Below are 6,912 nucleotides of genomic sequence, written 5' to 3' on the forward strand. Positions count from 1 at the left end.
AAGTTCAATTGTCAAATTAGCTAATTAGGGCATTAGGAATTTATTCTTTATGAACTATTGAATAATCTAGTTACACGATTCTTTGTTAAGTCAATGATAGAATTGCCCAATTGAATCTTATCTCATAATCTCTCTTACTTCTCTCATTACTAAATTTTCTATATCAATTCTTGCCTTTTCACTTAGTTAGTTTCTAGTTCTTTAAAACAACACCCTCTAGTTTAAATTTTTGCATTTTGGAATTCAATTAGTCTATTTTAAACCAATTAATAGAGATTCTCTTAGGATTGACCTCTTACTCCACTATTGATATGTACTAGTTTTAGTTGTAGCTAGAGTATTATAAATTATATTTGTTTTGAGTAAGATAAAATTTACGACACCTATTTTAGTTTAAACAACGTTATAAAATCCTACGGTCCTAACAAATAATGTTTTGTTCCTTACTCTAAAAACAAATAGTAAAGTGAAGTACGAAGTCGAACCACAGAGAGTCACGAAGATTTCTAAATCAAAAAGCTTATAGACGATAACCAAAGTGATGAGTAATTGCAAAATGAATGTAAAGTGCACAAAATAAAATGAGGATGAGTGAATGTATGAGATGTAATGATGAATTAAGCACACAGAGTGTTAATTATCAATCAAAGAAACACCTAGCTTGGGTCTATCGAGTCTTTCCTATTCCTTGCAATTCTATCATTGATTCAATCTTATGATAAGCATGAAATTCTACCAATTAACACTTAGCCGTCTCATTTAGAACCCTATATGGAAGCCCATTGAATCGAGTTAATCAAGAATTTAAATGAGAAACCCCTCCTAAACAATCAATTAACATGCATTAAAGACAAGGGTTCACTAAGCCAAATAATCGATTTTCACCGTCTAACTGATTACACAAGTAGGAATTCATGTAGATTAGTTAGAATATGCTTATTAATTGTAATCCGTAACCAATTTAACAATCTAACTTCACCATTGCTTCTTGGCGATTAACATCCGAACAATTACATATTAATAATTAATCTTAAGCTATAAATCAATAAAACATGGCTAATTTATCAAATAATCCCATACTAAAAAGATTGAAGAATTAATATAGATGAAATCCATTAAAAACCAGACGAATCTCAACAAGTTTAATGCCAAAATCTCGAGAACATACAAGGAGTAGAAGAAGAACTCTAAAACCCAAGCTAAGTACTTATCTCTTGCCTCTAATCATCTTCAAAGTTAAGTATATGAAATTTAATAATGATCAAAGAGTAAAAGAATAAATTTTTATAGTGGAGAGAAGAAGAAAATTGGAGCAGAAGAGAAAAAATGGCGTGAACCCATGACAAATCAGGCAAAAATTATCTTTTATATAAAAAATGTAGCATTGCTAAGCTAGGGAGAGTGTATCAAATCAAGGGTGCGTTCGCATCTACCATGTCCGTCAAGATCCGGAGCATTGCGATGCTCTCGCCTTAGTTGTTTTTTGTCTTCAAGCGTGATGACATGCAGAAATGCATGCCATCTTAGTCTTTTTACTTAGAATTATGAAGGTTGTTAGGCAGAATATGCGGCAATCATGTTAGGAATTCACGAGAAAAAGAGCTTGCGTCGATCAGTATGATGAATCTCAGCTAACCTGTTACTTTGCGTTAATTATGTGTTCAATATTCTATTTTTGTAGACAATCCAGGAAATGAACGCAAACGCAGAAACCGAACCACTGTATAGACGACCGTATGCGGAGAAACACTCCATCGCAAAGCCGAACGCATCAATCAATGCATGGATGTTGCGATAATCATCCGTATGTGTTCATCACATGGGAGTTGCGCTCGTCAAGCGATTGCGATCATCATGTAGAGTTTGCAGTATTAAGCAAATGCGGCCATTGAATGATTGTGGCTACGTGACAATGCAAACTAATGGGATCAACACAAGTAGGTGGAATGAACGCATCAACGCATCTACCTCGAGAAAATCCAAAAGATGATGTTGACATTTCATTTACCACGCTGTTGGTGGCAGAAGTTTAGAAAAAAACTAACGCATCGAACATCAGACTCAGAGTAGTCCAATTAATGTTGTCTGTGACCAAGCTCTATAAATAGAAGTCAACGAGTTGAAATTCAAGTTATCCAGAGATTATCCCTCAAATCGGGGATTTTCCCCGCGATCCAAACAAACACGTGAAAAGATGGTTGAGAGTTCTTCACCTCCTTCATCCATTCTGAGTGACGACTAGAGCCTTCGACCGGAGCTAGATCTCGAGAGAGTCAGCTCCTCTTCCCATCCATGTCACCACCGGCAGCCTTGATGCACATCCACTGGGAGCAAATCTTTGCTTCCAGCCGGTCATTTCCTTTTCCTTTCTTTTCTCATATTGTATTGTATGACATTTTGGAATTAGGGAATTAATACAATCTGTTTTTCAATGCATTTCTCTGTTCCTTCGACTCCATCTCCATCTTCTTTGCTTAGCATCTTTACTTTTATTGCAACACTTAGTGAGATTGCTTGGGTATTGCATACTTAGTCATGTGGATTAAGGATATGAAGCATGTAGCAACCCATCGAGAGGTGTGCGTTACGTGAGTGTGTGAGTAATCTTATTTGCTTAGTGTGAAGCTGCTACAACACCTGTCTATAGGCTAACGCATTGCTTGTCTATGAGTGAAGTCAGCAACAATCAACTAGGAGGGTAAGTGGTTGGTCACATTAAGCAAGGTATGTATTGTTCACTAGAGATATGAGTAATCTTGCGTCAACCAAGTTCATTTGTTTGTCTTGTTTTATGTTGTGCCCAACACTCCTTTAGAGCTACTCGAGAGAGAGTCTAAAGAAAGAACTTAATGACTCGAGAGAGCTAGGTTAGAATCTAGACTCGAGAGAGCGAGATTAAATCGACATAAGCAAGAGATAGGAACTTAGAGATAAGCTATGTTTGTCAACACTGCATCGCATGCACCCTAGGAATAGGTATGATATTATGTGGTTGCCTTATTTGTGTGTGTCACTCTATCATCGCATAAATAAGAATAGAGGCTTATGTGTAGGTCTATAGACTTATCGCATATATCGCATGCGTTCTAGTATTAGAATTCGTAGCATTCGCACCGAGAGGTGGTTTACTATTGTATGTGTGTTGCATGATCACATTGGTTGTTGACTAAGGTTGTCCTTGCGGTTACTCTTAAGGGTTGCAATGAATTCATCTCCGAAATTTATCTATTTTCCCATACATTTATTTCATGTCAAGTGTTGTCGGATCTCTACCTTTCATGCATATTCTCATTGTGTTTTCTGTTAGATAGGAGTAGGAGTAGGATTAACTTAGCAACATCCCCTCCATTCTTTTATTTAAACCACCACAGGCACATCACCACAATCATATATCTACAAGTCCCTGTGTTCGACCTCGGATTACCCGAGAAACTTGCATTGAAATTATACTTGGTTCCATCACAAGAAAACTTATGTAGCTATGCCCCTTGCTTCTAAAAAATAAACAGCTACTTCATTCAAGCATAGCACTATGTTCTCTTTAGACTAATTTTGTAATTTCACGGTCTTCTTTCTCCCTTGGTGCATTTGAGCTCCACTTTTGACCGTTTAGCACCTTTCCACACCCGAACATCTTGGTATACCTTTTAGACACTCGAGATTTATAAAATCATCAATGAAGCACATTAAATAGACCAATGATCCCGAATTAAATAGAGGGAGATAGTACATTTACATTCATTCATTAAAAGAAATTCTAAAATTTCAACTACAAATTATCCACAAAAATATCAACAATAATCATCAACAATATTTAACCACAAGCCTCCACTTCTACAATTCCACAAACTGCGATTTGTGGGAGATGGCAGTTTGTGGAAGGATTGAGCGACGAAGGCTGTGGGAAAGGCGTGTGTAGTGAAGGACTTTGTTGGAGATGAAAAAAATAAATAAATTTAAAAGGGAATTCTAAGGTTTTATTTGACATTCTTGACACCATTGAGAAATGTGTAACCTCTCCCGATGCTAAAATAAGATAGTTGATGTGTGAACGCAAGCGTACGTATCTATGTAATAAATCCCAAAATAGGGCATTGTTCTCAGGGATCGGCGTGAGCAATTTTTCCTAAGCTTAGCTATCACAATTCTTTGTCAATTTTATCCAGGCAACCAAAAGATTATTTTTATTAATGACTACAAAGGACAAAAATTCAATCACACACAAATACAATTCAAAGCGAAACTGATCAAGGGTGTTGTTTCATTTAGGAATTACAATAAGTTATGACATGCAATTCATTGAAATCGATAGACTGAGGCTAGAAGTTCTAAAATCAGGAAATCTTCTCTCAAGCTCAAACCTTCATAATAACTAACTATCGACCCGAATCTCTTCTATCGCTTCATTAATTACAACATTAAGACCCTTCAATTGCATCCTTTATTATTCTAAATTCATTCTCATTCAATTTCGAATAATAATCTAAATTACGGGGCCCAACAAATTAAATTCTCTCTCGAGACATCTAATTAACTTAAGTTCATTCAATTAATGGCCAGTTAACCGAATGCATTAAGCATAAAAAAATTAGAAATCTATGCAAATTCAATCAATTGTAAATTCAAATACTCAAAGTAACATCCCTAAAATCCACAAATACCCCAGAAACATAGTTTAGCCACGCATGATTCTAACAACAATAACCAACAAATAATCAGTCATCATGGCAAACAATAATATAAACATAGAAAAACGATCTCCCCTCAATAGGATCGAATCCCAATCACGATCTCCTTGACTCTAGCCACGAATTACAGATTAGTCTTCAACAAAATGCACATTCTTGATCAATTCTTCCTGCCACAATCTGCCTAAAAATGCTCTTGACACAACCTTCAATCAAAATCTTGAGTCTTCAGCCGAAACGGTTCGAAATTGCTCTGATTTTTCTCTATACAGACTTGAATTTTTTAGTAAAAACCTCTAAAAATTATCTCCCCAGACCATGCAATGCAACAATGTTTTTATAATGTCCTTGTAGCATTACAACACTACAAACCAGCTTTGCAACGCTAACGTCATGCCAGTCACGTAGAGTTCGTAGCGTTGCGACGTTGCCTTATTCCCAATTGCTCTCGAGTCTGCAGCGTCAGGGAACAGCATTACAACGCTAGCTTCCCTGAATTGTCTTCTAAAATTGCCTCCTTTCTTGCCCCATTGATCCTTGGTTTCTTCCTAATTCCATAGCCAACCCATAGTTGCTCAAATTGGGAGTTTTGCCTCGGGTTTTTGATCATTTTTGCACAAATTGCTCTTGATGCTTAGTTTCTTGAAATTACTCAATAAACCACATCAAATTAAATAAAACTAGCAATAGTAGTTCTAAATTTGTAGGTAATAAAAGCACTTTTTAGATGCTTTTCACCACCCCAAACTTAAAACTTTGCTAGTCCCGAGCAAAGAAAAGAAAGAAACACAAGGTAGGGAATAATGAATACTGAAATGAAAAGGTTCTAAACATGCATTCTCTTATTCCGATTTCATCAGCTTCTCAACATATACAACACTCTTCCATAGAAAAATTAATACACATCCTAAACATTGAGAGTTTCTAAAGCCAAAACTTTTTATCCCCTGTGTATGTGCATGACTCCTCCTTTAATTCAAAACTCAACAACTAACATAAGATTTAATTAAGCTTTATCAGTTTTCCCCCTAATCTAGCTCAAGCATCAATCAGCAATCATCACCACACTCAAGGAAGTAATATGTCCACTAAGGTGCCTTATTTCTTTTCTTATTTTTAACAATAAAAAGGGCCCTAAACTTGGGGCACTAGCTTTCACACATCCACTGTAGGGAACCATACCTAGTCAAATCCCAAGTGTCCTAACTGATCACAGCAAAGGCAGCTCTTTTTACCCTCCAATCATGCATACATATTACAAGTTTAAAATAATAAAAAGATATTTCTTTTAAGCGCAAGAGCGCACACTCTATTTTTTTCTCAAAGGCAATACTAATATTCTTTTCTTTCTTCTTAGTCTAACAATACAAACAATTATGTCAGACACTCTTCTAACCAGTGGGGCCTTTCGAGGTGACAACCAACTTGTCTTAAATTAATGCTTTGTTCAGTTAGAGGTTCTAAATTAAAGTGGTTCATGCTCAAGATAACAGAGGATACAAAGGGGGATTCAAAACAAAGAATACTCAAGACAAGACTATGTTATCCAAATTTACTTTGAAGCATGGCATACATCATGAGTGACTCATCAACCATCGTCATAAGAGAAAGCAACTGATAACTGGCAGAAATGCCAATTATTACAAGCCTTTTATTTAGAATCATGAGGGCTAATAAGTAGAAAATGCGGTGATAATAATTAGAATTTGCGAAATTTTGAGTTTTGCGTCAATTAGCACCTAAATCCTCACTGACCCCAATATTATGCGTTACTCCATGCCAAAGTGTCTATTTTTGTAGCTATCGTAGGAATCAAATGCATGAATTTGATATCGCAAACAAATGCATGCGCTGAAGCTAGGCGATCGCAAAGACAAACGCATGAGCTAAGAAATCGCAGACGGTAATCACATGCATCCAACGCATGGAAGTTGTGGTAATCACATGCGTCTAACACATGGGAATTGCAGTGACCAAATGGAGATTGCGGTCACGGAGTGATAGCCATAATAGAAGATCGCAAGGTGGGTAGAACGCGTTGATAACTTCAGCTAAATTAAGCTCGGATGCATACCTTGGGAGTATCGATAAGATAAGGCGATGTGACAATGGCCATACCACGACAAAAGTAGCAGTGAGCCATACCGTCATCATTATAGCTGTCGGCGTCCAAACTCTATAAATAGCCCTTGGGACCTTCATTTTAAGACATCCGAATTTTTGC

This window comes from Benincasa hispida, chromosome 11, assembly GCF_027475165.1.
Source record: "Benincasa hispida cultivar pf3 chromosome 11, pf3_genome.v1.1, whole genome shotgun sequence".
NCBI lineage: Eukaryota > Viridiplantae > Streptophyta > Magnoliopsida > Cucurbitales > Cucurbitaceae > Benincasa > Benincasa hispida.